Source organism: Rhopalosiphum padi, chromosome 1 (assembly GCF_020882245.1).
Source record: "Rhopalosiphum padi isolate XX-2018 chromosome 1, ASM2088224v1, whole genome shotgun sequence".
NCBI lineage: Eukaryota > Metazoa > Arthropoda > Insecta > Hemiptera > Aphididae > Rhopalosiphum > Rhopalosiphum padi.
In genome coordinates this window covers 92066319-92092921 of record NC_083597.1, presented here as the reverse complement: position 1 = coordinate 92092921, position 26603 = coordinate 92066319, and the positions used below count along the sequence as shown (strand labels likewise).

Below are 26603 nucleotides of genomic sequence, written 5' to 3'. Positions count from 1 at the left end.
CGTAAATAATGACGCTTATCAAAAAATAAATTACAATAACTTTGTATGCATAAAAGTCCAACTATATACCTTATACTTTATTATTAAATTATTCAGATTGAAAAAAAAATCTAAATCCGATAAACGTTTGTACATTTTGAATCATTATACTTGAAACTCAGAAATGCGTCATTAGGAAACGTAAAGTTTATTTTATATTTCCTTTTAGAGGGTTTCTTTCCTGTCAATCGTCATCAGTTCACAAAAGTAAAGTGTCACGTTTTTTATTGAACTATCGACAATTGAGGCTCCGATAAAAGATTTTATTCGATTTTTCACTTTTAATTATTTGGAACATTTATAGTAGGTACGTTACACAGTAGATTGACATTAACGACATTAAGATGAAACTTTAGCACTACTACGTATGACAATGGCCAATTGGTAATTCAATCGTTTAAAATTTACAGACAATTAAATTCCTATACATATTTGCAATTCTTTAAAACTGCTCGACCTCCTCAAGGTCAGTTGTAATGAATATTATAAAATTTATAATATAAATGAACACGCTTTGTTTTCAAAGACTGTTTATAAAGTTCAAGTATGGCTTATACATTCTAAGGAATTTGTTTATTCTAAACTAAAACAATGTTAAGGCGAATTATATCAGTCGGTCTATTCATTTCAATTGTATATTATGATACTTTGTTATGACCGCAACAGTATTCAATAATAGTATTTTATATTGAAAAGTGATGGTAAAAATATAAACTATCCACTATTGTGTCGTTACCATTAACTATTAAAAAGTTTCAACAATAATGTTAATAAAAAATTGTCAAATATAAATAGTCGTATTATTAGTAAAAAAATAAGCGATATTACCTAATACATAGAATATAAAACGAATAATATCCGTAGTAAACATAAAAGTATGTTATAGTATTGTATACATAATAGTATCTAATAATGACCTATTTTATGAATTACATAAAATTTAACAGTAGTTAACAAAAAAAAAGATGTTAAAAATATTTAAATAAACATTTTTAGTCTAGATATTGATATAATAACAAATTAAACAAACAAAAATGTATTAATATATAATACTAAATGAAAAAAAAAGATATGGTTGAAAAATTACAGTTAGTGTTACGATATTAGTGTATTTGAAGATTTCAACTTTTATTTTAAGTTCATTACATATCATACATATATACATACATATATATATATATAAATATTATCTTAAAAATGTATTAAATAAAACTCAAATTAACGATACATTCACTTTACAACCAAATGTACGTATTTCATATGATATCATGGATGGTTACAAGGTTGATATGATATTATGTGCGATATTATTTTGCGTGAGTAAGAATAGTATCATTATAATGAAAAAAAATATTGTGTTCTCTAGTCTTTTTCCCCGCGGTTTTGGTAATCGATGTTTGCATTGCGGCGGTCGTAAAAATTGCATATACCTAATATAAGCTGAGACGACAGGAGACCCCCCTGTAGTAATGTTTGCGTTTTAATGTGCGTTCATCAAAGTGATTTTTAAAACAAACTTTGTTTATTTTCTATTTTATGTAAAATAAGAACGAAAAAAAATAAAACTATGGTTTAGGGTGAAGTGGAAAATTTAAATAAACCATAAAAGTCGTGCGGGATGAAAAACACCATTATGCGACGAATGTGATCCCCTTCGATGCTAATACTATGAGACCCCCACTCCGTCTCTTTTCCCATCTCTTAACCATTCAATCTCACTCTTTCTCTCTCTTCAACACTTTTCCTTCATTCACCCCTCGTTCACATGCTTCGTATCTCTAGCGATTGAATTACGATGACGAATATTTGATGTGACTCCCTACGTCAAAATAAAACAATTTCACACGGTGGTTAAAAGCCTCCGGCAAGAAGTATGACAGTGCCGAGAGCAAATCTTAAAGAAAGAAAAATATTGAACCCGAAGACTAAACTTAAAACTTGTTTCACAAAAGTAACCAGTAGTTGAAGTTTCAATGATAGGTTTTTCTGCACCAAGGCCTGACTTAAAATATATTGCTTGTCACATAGACGTTTCGTTGAAACCAAAATTTATTTGGCCACAGAGATATTATATTGTCACGGATAAAGTATTATATAAGTACACCTATAATAAATAAATTAATACTATATCTACATGTTCTAAAAATATATATATATAATGTATATATATACATATTATGTTGAAGATTTTTAATGAAAGTTAAACTTTTCTCTCAAAATTTTACTCTCTCTCTCTTTCTCTTCGTCACTATCTCTCACTACCCTGCTCATCCGCGATCTCGTGTTTTTATATTATATTTCCACGAGTTTAATATTTTTCACCCTCTCTGTGCTCTCTCTCTCTTTATATATATATATATATATTATATACATATCATATAAATATACTGGGAGTGCGGGCAATGGAGGAGACCGTTCTGGGTGATGGATGACCCCGCGTCTCTCTCATTCCGGTCAATCCAATAAACCGTGCACGGCCATATTTCACGGTTTTTCTCTGCTCCACTAACCTCTCCCGCCACATTCTTTTTGCATTCAAATACCATCACTACTACCACTTTCATTCCCTCCTCCTCCACTAACACACACACACACCCTCGTCACCACTTCTACGCCTACACCATTACCACGCAAATCTCTATGGAATTTTTTAATCTGTCCAATCTCGTTCGAGCTCCACGATTATCCCATATCGGATTTCGAGATCCATCATTTTGGATGGCTATAATTCGTATACGTCGTCGTCGACATACTACCACACACATAAATATATACAAATATTTAGTAATTTTCCTATACGAGAATAACTTAAAAGGTAATACTGATTGAGAAACTTTTATTTCCTTCGTAAGATACCGAATTAAATAACGCATGTAAGTATTTTTAAATGGATATCATTTTTTGAATATAAAGTATAATGGATACACTTTGTTACAAGTAAACCTGAATAAAATAATTGTGTTTTATATTTTATGTATTTTTGTTTTTAGTCTTTAATGGTTTTACTGGGGAAGCAAAACTTAAAATATGTAGGTACTATGTAGGATTTTAGTACAGATTTCATAAAAAAATAATAATTTAGTTTTAATTGTTCTATAACATTAAAGGAAAATGAGTTTTTTCTGTCTGTATGTAAAGAACATTGCTTTGAATAACTTTGAGACTGAATCAGATTACTGTGCAGATTATTTTGTTAAAATTTAAAATTAATATACATTTTTATGCATCATATATTTATCGATCAAAATATACACTACACGGTAATTTTTTTTTTTCATTTTTCATAATCAATGTAAACAAAATAATACACATTTCATAACATTTCTATAAAAATTAAATGCGCCCATTAAAAATAATTTATATCACAACATAGCTATTTATTATCACCGTGTTGAGTAGTGCACTGTTGACATTAAATTATAGCATATGATGTAACTTGCTTACTTGCTGACGCTACCTTCGTGAAAATCCTGTAGCAAAATTAGATTTTCTCAGTAATTACAGCAAAAGAGTCAACTTAAATGTCATCTTAATTTCACAAACTCCTTGCAAAATAATCATATTATTACTTTCCTCAGATTTTTATTGTCAATACTATTTATTATAATAATAATATGATCATTATTGTTATGTGGTTTGCAGATAATTCTCGAATCAAATACCCGGAAAGTTATTACGATGCCACGCATAAATTATAAAATTATTGTTATTATGTGATTCAAATATTATACCATTATCACGTTAAAAACTATTATTTAAAGGTAGATTGAGACTACGTATTGAATAAAAAATGTATTTTACCTTATTGTCAACTGTTATAAAGATATTTTAATGTCGATCATTTTTTTTTTTGTAAACTATTTTACTGAAACATTGATATTGTTAATTTATTGTTCCACCAAGTATTTTTAAACTATGTTTATACTATTTGGCCATCAATTAAACTTATCCTATCTATTATTTGTTTCATTAGTAAGTTCTGACCACGTTTTCCTTTTTCTGATCCTTAACTGTAGGGATAAGTTCAAACTTTCCGACGAATTATCCGTTTGATTTTTTTTTTCACCACATTTTCTTTCAATATCAAGTAAGTATATTAATCTTTTATCCAAATGTATATTTAATACAGTTTATATTTTTGATAAATTACTTTTAAATCAAGGGAATATAAGTCATAAAGCACGAACATAAAATTGTAATTAAATGGATTTTTACTTTTATAAGTATTAGTAAGTACAATCAATTAATTTGTGCTAGGTACTTCAAAACAATTTAAAACTATTATTCAATACCATATTGTTATTTTGTTTTAAAAAATTAGTTTCAACTAATGTGCGGCTTATTAAATTATTTTTGAAAACATATTTTTAACCACTTAATCTATAGTTACTGTATTATGTACAGCATTATACGTACAAACTTAAATCAGTTCTGGAAATCGCCATTTTTTTGTTAATTAATTTTTTTTTTTTACCTGAAACCGGACTATTTCAAAAAAAACCTTCTTGATATAAAATTCGTTTCACTGTCCATTAAAATGCCATTTAAATATGAGAATAAGCGCTGGTAAATGTTCAGTGATTTATTAGCGGCCGTTCGGTACAGAATGTATATTACATTTTCTCGATGAAACGCTTTGTGTGTCCAAACGAAAAACATTATTTGGCAGCCATCCAACTACGTTCCCTTGACAGGAATAATATCCATTTCAAGTGCACTTGGTCTGTTAGATTATATATGCTAAGCTTCAAAAGAAACCAAAATCGTCCAAGGGAGCATAATATCACCAGAAAGCTATACGGTCAGAGGGTGTTCGTGTTTGTGCGTTTGTCATATGCACATTCAACCCTGCCTACCCAGGCTATTAAAATTGCAACTAATGCACTTCTCGTTTATAGTCATTATTATATAGAGTATTATTTTTTATTTTACAAGACTATTATTATTATTTCAAACATTTATCTATCAAAACTGTTTAGACGAATACGTTTTTTTTGTTTATGACATAATACTTTTCTGATAATCGTTGTAGACAATGGAATTTTATTAAGACTATGCAAAAAACAATTTTTTTTGTTACTGCAGTATTTGTTTTTGACGTGATTACTTCTGTATTCTTTGAGTCAGTGAAGCAGATTGAAAAGAATTTATTAATTTTTTTTTTTAATGCTATGATCGCACGCTACAGAAAACGATTGTTGGCACCACTAAAGAAAAACATTATTTCTTCATTGATTAATAATTTTCAATAATAGAATTATATTAAAATTAACCTTTGTATAAAATTAACCTTTATTAGGTATTATACGTGTGTAGATAAGTATTTTGATCGCAATTTAAAACCGGTATTGATAAACAAAAACAATTGTTTTTAACTTAAAATTAATTATAAAAAAAACAAAAAGTAATTAAATCCTTTTGCGAAATGGTCTGTTTCAGAATGTTCGTTTTTAAACAAGGCTAAAACTACACTCGGAAATATATATATTTTTATATTACAAATGGCGCATTATTGAACTTTTGTTGCATGCATTATATAGTTTTACTGTACACCATATACATTTAAAATGATGTAATTACTTGTCATTTATACATACAAATAATAATATGGTAAGAAATTAGGATCTAGTTTAATATTGTGGTAGTAAGTTTCGTGTAGGATGTAAATTGTCATATTTTTAAAACACCAAATTATAGACGACAGTAAATTTAATTTTCAATTAAATAATGTAATAGTGATATACACAATAATATACGTGTTCTGTCTGTATTTGATAAAAATCAGATCTTATAGTAAATTATTATTACTACTATATGATATAATATATTAAACTCGATATTTTGAGGATACACCGTAAATGGTTGATAAATGTGTGTGGACAAAAGTCTATGAAGCAGAAAGGCATATTACGATTTTTTCCTCGTTTTCAAATATTAGCTTTACTGCGGTTGTATAACAATAATCGTTTTATTGATTTTAACGGTTCGTTGAGTTTCAAATTCCGTGCGCTCATATATTTATATTTTTTTAATCGAACAAAATAATATTTCATTTCGAGATAAATACTCCGAAAACCATATTATACTGACTGTGTGGATATTTATAAAACACGAAAGGTTTTGAAATAATTTTAAAATATCGACACACGCGATATATTATGTATCTATATATAATAAATATCAAATTATTGTTGAAATTGTATTATATTATACCGATGCTGTGGAGCATTAGTGCGTGAGAGCGTTTATGATGAAAATGAAAAACAGAATAAAGTGTTTACCACGTATTTTTTATAGTCGTGTATTCAAATTTTTACTAACGTAATGTTTAGTTCAGCTACATTCAAAACTCACTATGACACATTTGGGGTAAGCAACGCACGCAATGCCGCATTTTGTTGGAAGTACATGTAAAATAAATATGTGATTTTAGATACTGAACGGGACAATGGAGATGTATTGAATTTATCATGATCTATTTTTTTTTTTGTGGATAAGAGTACACAATAAGTTGTCAATGAAACGCTTTGATTATCGAAAATGGGGGTAGTTTTGGATATTAATTGGATCTAGTTTGTACTTTAGAGAATTCAAACTTAAAAACTTCCTAATACTAATTTTTATGATTGGAAAAAACAAACAAAAAATTAAAGAAAAATTGGAATTTGTACGCAAATACAATTTTTGATAAAATCGATTTGAAAATGAAATAACGAATGACCATTGATCAAACTTAAAATATTTAATTAATGTTTTTATTATTGTTTTATATTTACAATACGATTTTCAAAACATTTTGACAATTTATAGGCATAAGAAATTTTTATTTTTTTAAAATCTTGATTAAAAATTAATTATTAGGTAATAATGCCTGACAATTTAATTCAAAGCTCATCATAGGTTTTTAACTTCTCACTTAAAGGGTATCGAAAATCTGTAATCAAAATATTTTTTCATAAGCGTTTAAAGTTAGAATTTTGATAATATTCATAAAAATTAAAAGAAATAGTTAAGTATTTTGTAATTGGAAATTCATCAACATTTAATATTAGTACTTAAGATTTAAAAATTTAATATTAGGCTTTTAATTGTTTTTGAACCTTTATATGAAAAAAAAAGTTCTTCCGAAAAGCCAAATTATTTTTTTATGAGTATTTCAACTTCTAATATTTAAAACACTCGATGTTTACCCATAACATAATAATTTCTCCTCAACAACTTTTGATATTTTATTGTATTTATATTTTTTTCTATATCAAATAAACATTTCACTTGACGATATAAGCTGATAGATCGTTTTCGCTTAGAATCATTTTTATTTATTTTATTTATTCGAAATTTAGAATTTGTAATTATTATAAAAACATAATTTTTAGTTAACCTTTATTTTACTTTTATTCATCTTATCTAAACATTTTATTAAAATCGTAATTCAAAAAATCTCTATGCAAATTACTAGTATGATCAATGGAATTACTTCAGTAATAGTATATGAAACCAATTTCGAATCGTTTTAAAGTTTTTGAATTTAATGTGTTTGATGAATTGATTTCATAAATTACCTTTCAGTCGTGGAAAACTCAATGAAACACTTATAAATTGTTACATGTATCGGGAAAATCGAGGTTTATCGTCCTACCATAAATATGAGAAATATATAGTAAGAATCTAAATAGTTGCAAACTATATTATTATAATGTATAGTGGGTATTGCAGCAGCATTCCCCCAACCGAATCATCTTTCAAATAATCCCCTTCATGAAGCTCTCGTGCAACGTTCAAAACTGAGAAAGGATCGCCGTTAATTTTATTTCACCTAAAATGTAGTACCTGCCAATATTTCTCATTTGCGAGGTAAATATATTTTCGCGTTAGTTGATAACTAATAAGCCAAGTCAGGATAAACTCTAAACGATATTATTGGATTATCAAACGTTGTTCAATGGACGTAAATAAAAGCTAATGAAGCATATACTACTCGTATGGTACAACACAATTCGAAGCTATTAACTATTAAGCTTCGGCCTCTGCAACCATCGCTTCGGTCATCAAAACTAATAGATTTCGTGCGACCCGACCTTTTAATGCATTTTATGGTTAAAAATATTGTAGTCGTATGCGTAGTTATGACATTCGGGATGAAAAGTCTGTCAATTGGAAATAATTACCTAAGTGGTCGGTCGTAAAAAGAAAAAGAGAATCTATTATCGAACGAGTGGGAACCGTATGGGCGATTTAGATGTAATTTAATCCGTTTAAGTTGTTAACTTAAAGTTTTGTCAAGTGTCAGATTAAAAACGGAAAACTATTTTGGACTGAAATCGTTGTGTCGTATATATTATGCCCAACGTGGCTTGTGATATTTTTAAAAATATTGACTCAATTTCGTTAGATTATATTGGTTTAAAAGTTTTTGTTTTCTTTGTTATGCGAATTCGTATTTAATCTTACTATTCAGATTTGTGAAAAAGTTCAGTGAGCGTAAATTATTTTATCACTGTGACTCAGTGTATAGACTGGGTGGTTTCATAGAATTGATTCGATTTCATAGAAACTACACTTATTTTATTACGATACCTTGCTGGATAAACATAAATAAATCTAATCCGTATTGAAATATTATTATAATTTTATAAATTATAGCAAATATTTTCTAATAATATTGCAATGTTAACATCATTGTTTTTATATTATGTAGATAGTTTAATTAACATTCGAGTATTTCTAATTTGTTTTAAATGTTGTTGTTCTTGTTGTTAATATACATCTTTATTAAATATTAAACGAAAGATTCAACTAAAAAAAATATTAAATTAAATTTTTATTATGCAACGAGAAGCAAGAAAAAATCTTAATGCGATCTATTTAATGTTTTAAGGGTTAACATTGTTTAGTAAAATTCTCGACAGTAATCTGGTGATAAAGTCAAAATAATCTATTAAATACAGCAATTGAAAAAAAAATTATTTATTCATCAAATTTAATACGTAATTTACTTAAACGTGTTTCACTGGTGGAAACATAAAACGTTTTTTTCGCAGTGCAATAATAGGAAAAGAGTCACGAGTAGTTTTTTTCTGATTTATGTATGATTGTATGAATATACACATTTTTATTTTTGAAACGTCTTGCTATTTGTACATGTTTAATAATAATATAGAAAATAAGTGTAAATAATGACTGTGATTTTCCAAGAACAAATCGAATTTGCACCAGCAAACACATGTGTGTTTTTACGTAAGATTATACATAATGAGATGTTTTTCTTATATTTAAAGTCAAGAAGGTTGTGGATTTTTTTTTCGTTCTGTTATTATAAAAAAGTATATCTTACTTTTTTCACGTACATTTCCGCGTAATTGTATTATACTATTATATGCAATAGTCTAAGGACACGGGAATCTGATTATCGACGTTTTTTCAAAATTCAATTTTGATTACAACGGTGACGGCAATGACAACAATAACAATAACAAAAACAACAACGGCTATAATAACAATAACGACCATAATGTTGTACAATCAAAAGTAATATTAATAAGCAGGATTCGCTATTTATACGGCGGTGTTCGTGCGCCATATGTCAGTATTGTAATATATTTTATAATTATTGTTTACTAGCGAATTCACAGAGTGGGTAGCGTGCAACTGACACGGAAACGCGAAATAGGTTGTTGCAAATAATACGTAGGTATGTGACAACAGTGTTATTGTGCGGTTCTTCGTGTGTGAAAATAAAAATGGTATAAATCATATTTTCTACATAATATAATTTAGGCTTACCTTTACCAACTACTGATAATACCACCACCCGTTATTATCATTATTATTATTATTATTATTATGTCTGTCGTCATTTCTGTTATAATATTATTGTTTCTGTAACTATGTTGCCATCGTAAAGTATTGTTCTTGAACGATAAAGTTCTTACAACCCCAGACCCACCCCTTTCCAACCACCACCATACCAATGTGATCAAGCACACGCACACTTGATGGTCGGCTGTATAGGAAGGTCTTTGCAAACGAATTAACCGAGGGATTGAAGAAAAAATGAATATCGTTATAATAATAATAAAAACTGAAACAATTTTCAACTGACTATAATACTATTGCCGTTTCCGTTAATATTTATTTCCTTCCATTGTGTGTATATCTCCGTCCGGTTTTGTGGGTTGTACGTTACATATTATTTTTATTATTATTATGATAATGCGACCGTAAAAATACGAGAATACGGTAAAAAAAAAAATATCTATTTATAACGCCCGCAGCATGACAAATCTTGGTTCTATCGAAACGTGTAGTAGTATTATTATAACAAAATCTTGTATTATTATTATTATTTTTTTTATAATAGTACAGTATTATTATTATCATTGTTTGTTTACGTGGAGAAATGACAAAACACGTCCAAAATCCAGTTTCTATACTTACAAAGCAGCGAGGGCTGTATGTTTTGCAGTAAGTCAACGATACAATATAAAATGTAATATAAATTTTAATATTTTATTAGTTAGACAGTAGAAACTACAATAACACAGCTCGATATTTAAAATTGAACGCTTGCGGGTGAAAAAATTTCGTTATGTCCGGTAGGTTTTTGTTTCGCAACCATACGTCTGCGCATGTAAGGTGTCATAGTTATCACTATGGTACTCTTTACAGTTTATGATTTCAAGTGTCAATACTAAAACTAAAAACAAATACATTTGACGCTTCGTCCATCAACTAAAATTGTATGTTTGCGAAGAGTGGACCAATCGAGAAGAATATAACATGATTTATTTTAGATAAGATTGTTTTACTTTTGATGGTCCGTCTCAGGGATTATTTGTGATGTCATAAACGCTGTTCCACAAATAGTCATAGTTTAAAAAAACATTCAAGTACAACACAATTATTATAGTATAATAGTGGTAGTAAAAACAATACAATATGTTAATTTATATGGTTCTGTGATTATAAATTATAACACGTATTATCTGCAACAACACCCAAAGTAGTCGCAATCGAATTACAAAAAAAGAGCTTAAAACACATATTGTACGCACATCAAATAAAAGTAGAAACCACACGTTGTGATCATAATCGTCCAAGCGTAATTAGTTTATCTTTGCCTTATGCAAACGCGAACTTCGCTGAAATAGACATTATTATAATAGGCACCTACTCAAATACTGCGGCCCATCATCGCGTCCATTCATAGACCATATAGTAGCATATATAGTGTATATTCGCATCCGGTTCACAAAGGATGCGTAATTAATGTCCGTACCGTACACGAGCAAACATTAAACGTCGAAACGTCCCTGATTATATGCCATGCTGATGTGTGCATACGTTTATAATACGAGTTCAATATCCCGATTTGCTGGTAGAGTGACTTTTCCGTGTAATACTAAGCTAAAACGTTTAAAACTTACGCGCCCACGTTTTGGAGGCCGCCCACTGCCAAATAGTCCGAATTTAAAGTTGAATTATATATATAAGGTTTATAAGTATCCATTATAATTCAGTACAATGGAAGTTTGTTTTGTATTTCACAATGAATCGATAACTTATTTGTTTTCTTGCAACGGATTTTATACATTCCAACGAATTTCAAATCAAAACTATTACACATCACATAATTATTATTACGTACTTCTAACAGTGTCATTGTGATTCCGTATACTATAGCGTTATCGATGTCCTACTTAAAGTGTAATAATTTTAGCTTTATAAGTCTCCAGAGCCGGAGAGAACGCGAAAAATGAGGCGTGTTAAGTAGAAGAGAAGATAATTATTAATAATTCACAGATATATCACTGATATCGCTGCGTAAAACTAACACTTTTTTCTGTAGATCTTAATCCATATCACATATCCGTCCGCCGGATCTATCTGGTGACTCAAAAATTATCGGCCGTTTGGGTTATTCTAAGCCATATTATATGAGGGTAGTATAACGACAATTTACAGAGCGGTAAAATGATTTCATTTTACGGGACAAGGTCTGCTTATCGGTATATTTCCTCTCGGCATTATCGGCAGGTGACAGGACAGGACAATATATTCTATGCATGTGTGCACTTTTTTCACCGGTGAGGGTGGATGGCGTCAACTGGAGTTTTATCGGGTAAAGAGGGACGAAACGTGGAAAAGATAGTATGGCAAACTACCGGAAAGTTTCCCGAACATCGGACGAAAAAAAAACGAAAAAAAGTCACCTCGCAGGTACCTAGGTCGTGTACTCGGTAACCTGTGATTTATGCGCACCGTATGCGATTTTCTGTGGTTGCACGGAAGTGTTTTTGGGACGCCGAGAAAAATACTCGCTGCACACCCCGTGGCAATAACAAGACAGCAATGCGGAGGCGTGTTTGCGTCTCGATAGCGGCTCCACGTATTTACGATTTTTTTTTCGCCGCCGCCGTTAACTTTGAGTTACTGCAAACCGTGGGGCTAAAGGAAGAACGGCGGCTGCGGCATCACAGGGTGGGTTTCTTGCAAACCTCCTCCGGTGCAGTGTAAATGCCGTTTACTTGTCCCTGCAAAAAAAAAAGAAAACCAAAAACCACAGTCTGTAATATTAATAATATTATTACTATTATACACGTATATAGGCGATACGTGTGCAATGCAGTGTAGTGTGTGGCCCTTGTTGTTGTTATTATTATTACTATTATTATTATTATGGCGAATAATCCGCCGCCGAGTGTGCGGAATAGGCTTTTAAAAACAATACTCCTCTATAGATTCTATGTATATATGTGTATTAAATATATATATATATATAACACGCGCCCGTCGTGATGTCGGGTTGTCGTAACTGTTATTATCCGGCCGCGTCCAAAAACCACCGCTGCTTCAAAATAATACAATATTAACGACCGCTATAACGAATGCGGTCCCCCAGGTATATATAATACATATATATATATATATACCCATATGTATATACATATTAAATTATACACGCTTAGGGTGCGGTGCTCGGTTGTGCGTGCGGACGAGATAAGTATATAGAAATACAGAAGAAAATTCGTAGTATATAGATATTAATTTAATATATTATTATGTACGCGTCTAGGGGAAGGATTCATGACTCGGCGTCGAGGGACGGTGAAGAGCAGGAATATGCCGGCGGGGGTTAAAACGGCATTTGCCTACCATCTCTCTTTTTATTATCCACCAGGAAACGTCAATAATAATATATAGGTATATATAATCATCGCGAGTTCGATAGATATAATATGATAATGCGTGTACACGAATTTTCACCCGAATAAAATGCCACTCTGGCTAATATATTATTTTAATGCTATGTGTATGCGGGAACTGTTTATACTGCAGTTGTGTTCTCATAAGAATTATTGTTTTCAATTTTTAGTAAGGCGTTCACGCATAAAACAGGTAGGGAGTGCGATGTAACGCGAATAAAATGTATAATTCGTAATACCGAAATCCCGCAGCATCCCTCCCGGTGCGAATATGCTTTAAGAATTCATGAAACATAATATTATTATATATCGTTCTTGTATATATGTTCGCATAATAAATCACACGTCTCTTTATATATTTTATCGTTTAACACGATTTATTAACTGCAATATATATATTTATATATATATATATATAAATATTTAAGTGAACATGGCTATGATTTTTAAATCGAAAAAGAAATCGTTCTAAAACGCGTACCAAAACAATGGAACAACACGTTTCACAAATGTTACAACTGTCTGGCGTAAAATGACACTTCCGCACAGATTTTGTCCCACATATTGTGTAAGAACTGCCTACATTAAGCCCGTAACCTTTTTGTAAGTTCGTAACATAAAAAAAATAAAAAAAAAACATTACCAAAACAAAATTATTGTTGTTGTACAACAACCTGTATGATTCGCATCAATTGGTTTGAAATTTTCCATCTATACTTTACACAAATAAATTTAAACAACTGATTATAAATATTACTATTTAGTATTTATAATATTAAAAATCAATAAACAGACTATTAAGTATTTTACAATAATTATTGTTTTGTGTGCCGATTTTTTTTAAATTGGAAAACCTTTATGATTTGCTTTGTAGTGTGTGAAATGTAGATAAGTAAAAGTAGGTATAGGTACTTACATATACATATACTTGTAGCTTTTAACACGTAGACAATTTAAAAGTTTGATTTGTTTTGGTTTTACTTTATGTTCTTACTCGTACACCAAATAAGCTTTAATATATATTTGTCTGAGTAACAAAATGTTTTCAAAAATGGTTTAAAGTTTTCCCAACAGCCAACACTTTACATAGGTTTTTAAAAGTTTGTTCTTCTAAATATTACTACATGTTCAAATGTTTTTTGCAATTTTTTTCAATCTATTTTTCCTCTGTTTGCGTACACTATATTAAATACAGATACACTAAACTTTAGTTTTATAATTTACATATTCAGTCTGTTCAAAATGTGGACTGTATATTTTTTCATTCTGAATGTGTGCATTAATCATTTATCATTAACCGATATTGAATGGTCTATGAGAAAAATGGTCTTTTAATTTGCACATCTGTTGTTTCTCTTTTCGGAGGATGAATGGGTAAAAAAAAATAATATGAAAATAATCGTTATTTGCGTGTGTGCATGCATGTATATAAATACGAAAATAAATTATAAACATACACACAAGAGAGGGAGAAAGAGAAAAATTGAAAAAAGTTAATACTTATTATTTCATAAAGAGATTTTAATTTTAAAATTAAAATTATATTTTTTTATTTTGTTTTTTTAGTATTTTAAATTTTTCATTATTCTAATAAATAATAATATATGTAATACAAATCGTTAAATAAACTTTACTTTTAAAGTGTATTACACTTAGGTTAAGTTGTATAACGGAAATAATTGGAAACATTTCAAACTTAGTTTTAAAATATTTTATTTGTAAATTAAAAATGCTGGTTTCTTAAAAAAAAAAAATACATTGCAGAAGTACTTATAAAAGCATACCTAATGGAAAACTATCGGTTTACATTTAACTATATTATGCTTGTGTAGCAAATTTTTATTTCATTAAAAAGTTTAAATAAATAAATTAATTAATTACATGTGAATTTTTTTCTTTGATTATATTGGTGATGTTAGAATTTTATTGTATTAACACAATGTTATAATGATTTTTAATTAACATTATTCATATCCTTGCCCTATATAGACACTTTACAGTTCGATAGAAAATAATTTTAACAATTATTGTTAATTAGTAAACTTTAGATACGATTCTTATACTATATTTTTTAATTATATAATATCTATATGTGTATGAAACAAAAAGAGTTTTTTTTTAGTAAAGAATATTGTATCAATAAAATCATGTAACATATTATTTATATAACGACATATTATCAAGTAGATAATATATCGTTGCACTACAATAATTCCATTACATATTTATATTTTTATATATTACATATTTATATTTTCGACGCGAATGGTCCGAAAAAGTCGTCCGATTCCTTTTATGTGTACCGCACTTCAACGAAACCAAGTCGGCAGTGCATAAAAGTATTATACGTATACCTTATACGTTATTTATTAACTATTGTTCGTCGCGTGTATGCGTACTTTATTCAGTTACGACGAATTTGATTTAAAACGGTCAGTGAGGCATACACAAGGGTATAAGAACCCGTGGCCGTTTCATACTCACTCAGGCCTAACTCGATTTTTTTTTTTACTATTTTGATTTTGATCGGTCGCTCGCGAAGGCTAACAATACGTACACGTTTCCATCGGTGAATAAAAGTCGCGTATTTTCCTTATTTTTTTTTTTTCTTATGTCAACGAATAACAACCTCCACCGGCACTGTTGACAACGCATCGTGTACCCTATACGTACGCGTACGTATAAAAAGGGTGTATACAAAAACCACGCGGATTTGCATATTCACCTCTTGCACAGCGCGTTTGCACATTCGCGTCACATACGGTCCATTCGTATTGACGGCAGCTAATCTGCCGTAATGTGCGTACCACGTGCGGCCAATAAATACAAGACGTGTGCGTCGCGTGGTGGTTATTTTATTTCTTTTTCGTTTCGTCTCGACGATTAACATTCTCCGCAAAGCAAAATATTACAAAGGGGAAACAAATTGTGCTTAGCCACGCTTACAATATAATATTATGTGAATAATAATAATAGTTTAATACTATACAGTGTACATGTAATATGTTATGTATGACATCGTGTCACGGGACTACGGGAGATCTCGCGAACCGTGTCACCCGCGAAAAGCACACTCGACATAATGATATAGGCTGCCGCGCGTTCCTGTCCCAACACGTCATAGCCCGCGGTGGTTGTTTTCAAGTTTTCCAAACGCTCGCGTTTCGTCCTCGTTAAACCGACCGAAGGCGATTCTGTTGTCGTCACTACCGCCGCCGCCTCCGCCGTGTCAGGTTAGGTCAGTATAATATTATAATAACTGTTGATCTATATATTATAATATATATTTGCATTTCACACATTTATACACAGTTAAACTGGCGGCAGGTCATCGACGCCTGAGCTTAGATATATATATATAAGTAGGCTCCGACTTGACCAAACTTCGCCGTTTAAATGTCATTACTGCAACGTAACGCAGTCGGAATACAACTACAGACGCACAGCGATAGTGATCGAATTATATAATATTATAGTTGTCTCGAGTAATTTTTCCGTAAATTCTATTCACCGTCATGCCAAATTCCTTAACAGTACAGAATCGTATGTATACAGAATAATATACGCCTACGAGATCTTGACCGCTCCTCTAGCTGCCACCGTGGTATATAATATTATTATACTAGACGTGTTATGAAAATGCCGTGTACAACAGCTATATACACAGTCATATTTAATATAATAAGTCGTACTTGTATTTATCTTGCACGTCCTTTTATCCTCTATCGACGGTCCACGACACGTTTAAACTGTGTTTAGATATAACATATTAATATACACTCGAGTTGCCCTCGATTTCCAAAACGTATGCGACGCGCGTTTCCTATCACTATACGGTCTGTTGTAATATAAGTAGAGTACATTATTATACGAGTATGTGGACGGTCAATCTTGCGCGTCGATCACCGCGAATGGTCGTTGTTTGCACTCGGAAAAACATCGATAAATTATAACCCACGGCGAGTGAACGACGACGATTGAAGCGCGAATGTTACTATACATCGTCATTCTCTGTAAACAAACATTGACGATTCAATAGGACAAAACACGCGATTGTCGCTGGCGCGTGGGCAAATGCCCGGAAACCGCACGTGGCGGCATGGGCTACACGCGATATCAGATAGGTACGTAAACGAAATTGCATGTGCGTCTCGCAAACGTTACTATATAGTCTCTCGCAGAGTCACGTAGTGTATTCACTCAGGTGCATTGATTTCCGACCATTGCTTATATTATATACGCGTACGTGTCCTTTTATCTGCCTACGCCGGTCAATGTTGTTTACGTATAATAAAATACGTTTGGTGCGTAATCGTAATGGTTTTAAAATCAACAATAATGATATTATACTCACTACGGTGAATATTAATCCAAATAATTATTATTATGTGACTATTTTATACGTCATCGGAATAGATATTATGTAATGGTTCGTCCGTCGTCAAACAACTCGAGTGGAGCTTTTGTCTATAATGATATAATATCACACGAATCGTTTTCGCTCTCCAGTGGTTGGACAACATATTTTTACCCGATCCTAGCGGCATACACAGCGGGCGCGCAAAATATATAAATTTCCAGTTCGTGTATTTATTTTTATTTTTTTCTCATTCTTTTTAATGTTTTGCTGACGGCAAGCTGTGAAAAACAATTAAAAGATAAACTCCAACGACGAAACTTTGCCCGTTTATGTGTTTTTGAACGGATGCCAGGGATTTTCCGGGTGAACGGCACGGTCCCGTGGACAGATGGTGCGGGAGACAAGTCGCCGCCGTAAGATTTCGCTGCAACAAAAATTGTATTCTATACGATAAAAGAATATAATATATACCTTAGTGAGGTGGAGGAATGGCAAACGGGATGGAAAAAATGAACGGCAAAAAAAAGGATTTGATAGAAAAAAATACGAAAAAAAAGAACCCTGGAGAGAAATTGTGTACGTCGGTATTTTGATTTGATTTGGCTGTCGCAAGACGTGTCCTGAAACGGTAAATTCGCGGACGTTGCGGTGGAAAATTGTTTCCGAAACTTACTCCGCGAATAAAATCACTCGGTGCTGACAGTGACGTGCCCCAATCACGTGGTATACATATATCTATATATAAGTAGGTACCTATATATTATACGCCCAAAGTACAAAATAAAATTTCGTACGCGTGATTGTATTATCAATTGCCGCAGAACCACCACCGCGTCACCGCTGACGATTATGACTTGTTTGGTATAACAAACACATTTTTTTTAGTACACATTATATACTCGTATAATATATACAAAATGCAATTTACAAATGCCGCTCGGATATAACTGATAATTGTATCCTTGACCGGCGATGACTTTTTGTGAAGGTGTTAAATGATACAATTTGATTTCAGTTTTTCTCCTCTTCCATCAGTATTGATTCGTGTATCAGTACCAAATAATCTGTTGTCTTCAATACATAATTTAAATTACGTCGGTCCAAGAAAAAAATTCCTGTTGGATAGTTGTGTAAACTTCAGCTTATTTATATAATAATACAATTGGCTTTCAGAGGGATAAATGACTTGAAGCCAACGGTTATAACTTCTAACTTACAACAGTGTATCACTGGAATATAAAAACGGTTAGTTATTATACATTTAATAGCGTCGTATTTATACAATACGTATTATATTATATTGTTTATTTAACTCGAAAGTACATGTTTGGTCACAGTTTTATTATTTGAGTTTTATGGAATTTAAGTGATATACTTACTTAATATTTACACACTACTAAGATTTTAAAAAAATAATGGAATATTGTGAATCGATTACATAGGTTTTGTGCGGGACTGAAAAGCTTTTTAAAATTGAGATATTCTATTTTACTTGTATAAAACAGTTATACTATACAATAAAAGTTACATATCCATGTTGTATTTTACATTATGATGCATAATATATTATGTATTCATAGTAAACTTTATTATATTACGTCTATTTTAGTCATGCATTTACTTTTAATTATCCTAGTGCAAAATATTCAATATGATATAAATGACGTGAATTGTAATATAATACTTATGCGACATATTTTAGTATTTTAACGGATGAATGACAGTCTAGTGCCTAAGTGGAAAATATATTTTATGCATGAAAATTCAGTTGACTATCATGGCAACTATTTCCTCTCATTTAAATGGGTCAGCTGCAGCGCTAAAAATGTACAACATTTACCTACCCGTGATTTAAAATTGGCATCTACAGGGACATTGAGTAATTCACTTAATGCCGAAATAATACAGTTTTCAATCAATGAATCCATTGTACAAAAATTATTTTTCAATAAATAAATAAGTATACAAATATAAAAATATTGTAACGTTTACGTGTATACTATAAATTTAAATTAAAACCGTAATTCATAATTTGAAAAAAATAAAAAAATTATTATTAACGCAGGAGCCAAATGTCCATCACAGTAATTGCAATAGGATACGAGTACATCGTATAATGTATATCATAAAATATATCACGGTGTAAACATTATTTATAATTAACCATTGGAAATTATATTGAGTATCAAATATTTGATTCATTCAATAATTGTATAATTGAAGTTTCAATAAAAAAAAAAGATCTATATTTATCTTATTCATTTGTAAATGATTTGATAAACTGAAGCCGGCTTGAGCGAAACATCCATTAGAGTTTAACGGTCTTTAAATATTTAATAGGTCCTCAAACATCAAATAGTGACCGATGACTGGTCCATTAAATTTTAGTGATACGTTGAAATCATTAATACTGTAAGCGGTGCAATAAATAATATAGGTATATATTATATATATATTATGCTTATGCATCTTATAAATTTTCGTTTATCTAATAATTTTACTTAAATATTCTTTTTGCATTTTTATGATTTTTTTTTTAAATATTATATTCATAAATTATTGTGTTGTACAATGCATATATTGCCTGTCACCGTAAGACCATCAATATAATTGATAATTTACAAAAAAATACATAAACTTGACATCGGTGAAAAAATTATAAATAGTGATATATAATAACTTATAATATACTACTATTTATAATTTTTTCTTTAGATACTTATAATTTATAAGTATCTAAAGGACGTAGTTCTAGTTGTATTGCAATGTATGATTAAACATTTTTTTCAAATATTTGCATAATTTTATAAAGTTCAATAAGTTCATGTACAATACTTTTATCTTTAAAAAAATATGGCTATTGGTTATAATTTATTTATGTTATTACTTATTTGTATTGTTTTTTTTTGTTACATCAACAGTTGATACCATTTGGTTTGGTTTTAAAACAGTCATACGTTTTCATTGAATGTAATTTATTGGTTAGATTTTTATTCTACATTTTGTTGACATATTAATATTTAATACACTAAATATTATATTATAGCATCAATTTATCATTATTCACTACCACTTTCATTAAATAATAATACACGTGTATTATATTATTTACTTAGTTTAAGTTTGTTATAATATAATCTCAAACATCAAACATTATACCCAATTAAATAAACATTATATTTATCTGATAACATATAAATAATATCATTGATATTTTATTTTCAATTTAATTCTTGTGAGACGGTTTTTTCGTTCTACGAATCCTTAATAATTTTGGTATCGTGCAAAACGCAGACATCCATAAGCGTATGTCGTGAATTTCAAGAAATGAACTTAAAACTTTATTGTGAATTTTCATATTGCAGATATTCTGACATAGTGACATCTATTAAAGAAATAACTTGGAAATGTCGACACTTTTGATATTTTTGTTATTAACTTATGAGTTTGTGACGACACAGTTTTATACTTTGTTGTTAATTGTGTACGTCAGAAACTTATTGTTTTATTAAAGTATCTAGAATTTAAACCATGGTATTCGATTAATGTATTTTTCTCGGGAGACTAAAGAGTACGTCTATATTTTATTATCTATTTAATAAACCAGAAACGTTTCGATTTTAACGAGATTTAATATTGCTATAAATTAATTTACTTTAGCGAAACAATTTGGCGTTGGATAAGTATATATTTTAGAGTATATGCAAATTATACATCAATATACATTTGTACAACTCCATCACACTGCGCATATATTAAATAAGTTTTACACATAATAATGTTACGATGGATGAGATAAATTAAAATACATAGTTTGAAATCAATGAAATTTAAAAGTATGAAAAATGTTGACGATTAGTAAAATTATAAACCATTTTATGTTAGGATAGTTTTTCTATGGTTTATATTGCTCGTAATGTGTTAATAATATTGTCATAAAGTTATTATAAATTATTTGAGATATTTATATTTAAAAATTATATTTATTTAACAATTTAAACAACAAAATATGTACATAAAGTAATTAAAAATAATTAAAATATTTATATACAAACAACATACTATATAATAATATTTAAATCCGCATTTAATTATTGTGGTTTTAAATGGAAAAAATCCACATTTCTAGAGTAAACTTAAACACATATATAATGTACTGATATTTTAGAATGAAGTAGATAGTAACAAAAGTATATTTGAATATTACTCATCAGTGTTTGTTTACAAAATTATAAATTCTATATTATGTTTATGTACAACATATAATTATAGTTTTAGTTTAAACTATAAGCAGCACTATGAATACTTCTAACGCTTGATATCATTTTAGAACTAATTAAAACAAACAGTTTAATTTATTTTTAAAGTATTTGTGACTATAGTTTTGTGTGTTTTCGTAATTTCATTACGAAAAGTGCACGTAACTTAAAAACTTTAAAAAGTCTAAATATTAGTGAGAGAGAACGAGAGTAAAAACAAGCGAGATAAAGCGAGTGTAATATATTTCCCCTTTTTCTCATAAATTAATAAAGTAAAAGATATAATTTTATTCGCGCATTTTCCCCTTGATAAAATACTATATGCTTTTTATATTATTTGATTATAAACTAATGATAACGATATAATTTATCAGACGGACTTTACGCTATCCATATTTATGTGCTTAAACTTTTAGATATTCGATAGTGAAACTTTTTAAAAACCATTAAATTTGTCGGAAACGTGAATCATTGTGATATATACTAGTTTAATTCAATGCCTATAATACGCCTATATTATAATATTATACTGTCGTTCACGTTTACTAGTTCATATTATTAAGATATACGACGAGCGTGTGGTTTTAAAAAAAATCCTTTCATAGCTTTCAAATGTATTACATTTGGTAAATTATATTTTTTGATAACTATAATAAGTATAATAGCTGCTGGTATATAAATGCATAATATCATATTAATAGCAAGTCCTATTGTATAGGTTTTATTTATTTTTATCGAATGTCAAACTGTTTCGTGCACCACCGCTATCGCTACATTACCCAACTTAATTTCGTGGCGCAAGCACAGCGAAAATAAGCAAGTTGCACATGTATATAATATAAGAACGATATACACCGAAGTCTTGCTACATATTTGCACGCGTTATAGCGCCAACAAACCTTTACTTCGGGTTGGTGCAGTCTGTGTTTGTGTGTGTATGTTTGCGTGTGTGTGTGTTTGAGGAGTGCTTTTTCGTCGTAACGCTCTGCCGGTTTATTATTTATTTATTCTAGTTTTGAAATTCACTTTATTTCGTCACTCGGTCGATTTAAAAATAAATTGTGCCCCTTAACGTGTTATGTAAATCGAAGCACAGATATACACACATAAAACAACCCGTGTTCGACCAACCATGTTACACAATTTTGTGTGACCTACGTGGTGGCATTCGCTTGGGGATAAGGCTTTGCGAAAAGCCGGTTAACTATGTGATCGGCCTATGTCCTCACCATTATATTATTATTATTATTAGCATTTTCGTCCGTATCTTCGGCCTATAGTAATTTAATCGGAAACGTGTTCTGAATATAATACCAATATATATATATACGCGTACTATTGTTGTCTATAATCTATATAATACGATAATAATTACGTCATATTATTACAAAAATCAATTCGCAAAGCCCTGTTGCACTGTAACCAGACGCAGGGGTGATATCGTATAGAAATGAACGTATAGTCTAAATTCTGAGACACGCATCAAAAAATAACGAAGGCAGAAATATATCTTGTACTTCGATGTTCCCTCGTCGACTGCATTACCTATCTATACTATATAATGATGTACATAATTCATAGAGTTTATCACAATAATAAATATATATAATGATATAATACAATAACCTTCCTGTTTGGGTCGCTCGTGGAAAACCTGCGATTGTGTATCGTCGTGTTTGGAGTGTTTGGACACCTAGACGACCCGTTAACGTAAACTCGAAGATATGCATTGTCCCTTTGCTTCGTTAGTAGTTATTGGAGTATGTTATTATAGCGTTTATGAGACGATGGAATTGAATCGCAAAGTTCTTTTTACAACATTCCGTGGCTATTGCAGTAGTCTGCGTCGTGCCCTGTGAAATTAACGATTAAACGCAAAGAATACTATTATAATCAATATTATAGGTAGTAAATTTATACTTTTCCAGTAAGACCGTTTTAGATTGTTGATAGTTTCTGTAGTAAGAAGTCCGTGACGAGAACGGTCTAAAAATTATTAATAACCATGAAAAATGTATACTTAATAATATACCTACCTAATGTCGTAATGTTGTACGATAATAATGATATAGGTTAGGTACCACAAGGTAACGAAATACTATAGTACGCTAGAAATGTATTGTTAGCATTGCGAATGTTTTCAATTTATTGTCATATTTATGTTGCATTACGAATCAAAAAAAATTGTATTCAAATATTTATCTGCAGTTTAATGTATAAATCATACGACAACCATAATTCTTTTAAAATATATACAACTAATAACTTTTTATAATCTTCTCTCTAGTCACGTTCCGTGACCAGATGTCAGTAACAATTACCAATTTTTAGACTTTTCTTTTAGATTCTTGTGAACAATCTATGATAAACACGGGATACATAGAGCTAGTTCCCATTGGCGTTTGAAAATACAAAAAAATAATCGTTAAGCGAATTAAAAAAATGTAGCTAAAAAGTAGTGCAGAACATTTAAATAATGGAGTAACATATACCGCGTTACATTAAAATAAGTTAACAGTAGTAATAGCGAAGTGCTGTTATAAACAAACAATTTTGGTCTCAACCACTGCATGGTATTGTCGTAGCCGCTTCAGATTAACTAGGATATTCTACGGGCGTATTATAATACTTAAATAAATACTTTCAACGACGTCGTTGGCACTACCTTGTTTTTAGTTAAATTACTATAAATTTTATCAAATGTTTCGTGGAAATGACGTTTTGATCAAGTCGTTTCAGATTAAGAATATTTTATGTTATGAATATAATACCGCACTCAATTTTCACGCAGTGATATTTTAGACACGAGCGTATATTTATTTTAACTTGCGAATACAATTAATTGGCATGGCGAGATCCGTCGGATGTCAAAAGTTTGAATTAAAAAATAATAAAAGCTCGTACCACGCGCTCACCGAGAACGGGCGGATGATTAGTGAATGTTCGAGGCACCCCTTCCCCACCATCACCACCCCACTACACTATTCCACCAAATACACGACTCCACAACCTCTCGGGGACCTGGTGTTAATCTCTCTCCATTCTCGTCGTATCGGTCTTTTGATCCTATCCTCGTCGTTGCGTCCTTATCGGCATTAAGATTGATGGCATTCACTGTAAATAATAATATGTGCACACGGATGGCGCGTCGCGGGTTGAAGGCGACGGGTATCGTCTCACGCCCTCTATCGCAATTTCCCCTTACGTTTTCTCCGAGTTCCTGCAGCATGTATCAAAGTCAAAGTGAATAATAATGAAATCAATGTAACTAGAAATGGTTTGTCAAAGCGAATGTGCTTTGTTATGTATAATTATATTTTCCAAGAACACAATATAGTGGCGTTGATATTTCACCACGACCCACTGCGCATCGAAGCTGTAATAATGATAACCATTTCGATTCAATATTATCGTACAATAATCAGATAATGATACACTCTCCTAGTCCGAACTCGTTATGGTCGCAGGTACGTCGTCTGATGGCGTCGAATTTTGTCATTTTGGTTTATCTGTTTATAAACAACCCAATTTCGTTAACGAGTTAATCGTTTCCGAATCACTGTGTATATATATATATATATTATATAGTTGTTTGCGACCAAATTGTCGGTATCTCACTCCGGGGAAAACTTAAACGCATTTCCACTATCGTAATAATAATAATAATAATAATAATACGTATCCTTTGTATAAAGCATGACGACTGCAGGCGAATGATTTGTGTTATATTTACAAATAAAACAAACAAATAATACAAATAACAATAATAATGCAGAAAAAAAAAATTCCCCTACATTCGTTTTTTTCTCTTCGAATCATGCATTAAAATCATTAAAAAAATATATAAAACCAAGTGAGCGTTTTAAAAGTAATTCATGTTGATTATTTCAGTATTTTACTATACGTCTATTTCAATAATACTACGACCAATTTTAGTTATTTCATTAAATAGCCTGTGTATTTTGTAAATCATTTTCATGATTAAAAGTACTGTGACACAACTAACTAACTAACACTTTACTAATATAAAATTAGTGAAAACTTTATCAATACTTACGGTCTTATTAATGAAATAGGGAAATATTATTCTCTTAAAATTGATATAGATTGTTCTATACAATGTGTCAACGTCTATACAATTTTACATAAAAATAATGTTTTTAAAGAACTATAGATATTAAAAGTAAAAATGTAGTTATATCTATATAATTTAGATTCTGAGTGGAGTGATAAATGTATTAATTTTACAATTATGTATTTTTGTATTGCCGATAAAAAGTCGACAAAAAAATGTTTTGGTTCTAAATTTGAGGATGGTTTTAGATAGACAATTGTAATTAGTTTGTACTTTTCATATACAATTAGATTATATCGTAGAATCCAAATTTAACGCATCAATTACAACTCGACACCTACTGTATAGTAGAGTGGTACTCATTTGCCATATTTTTATATTTACTTTTATAAAATATATTTTTCGTATAAATAACCATGGTATATATCAAAAGCTGGTTGACTAACTGAAAGTAGTTAGACACATCAAAAGTTCACCTATAGTTATGTAACAAAAAGTATTTTATGAAATCAATTTTGTCTAAGAGGTATTAGGTAGGAAAGCATTTTTTAACGGATACATTATAATTAAAAATGTATAAGTTTTATTAAACCTAACACGAGAATTTAAATTTAAGGAAAATTACTTTTTTATACTTTTGTAATAAGTTTGAAAACAGTTTAAAT

The 26603-nt window shown here is 30.2% G+C and overlaps 1 protein-coding gene across 4 annotated transcripts in view; it reads left to right on the top strand.

The window, feature by feature from the left end:
• The window catches only part of LOC132918247 (semaphorin-2A), a 355196-nt gene that overhangs the window by 80678 nt on the left and 247915 nt on the right, over positions 1 to 26603 (top strand). The window lies entirely within an intron of this gene.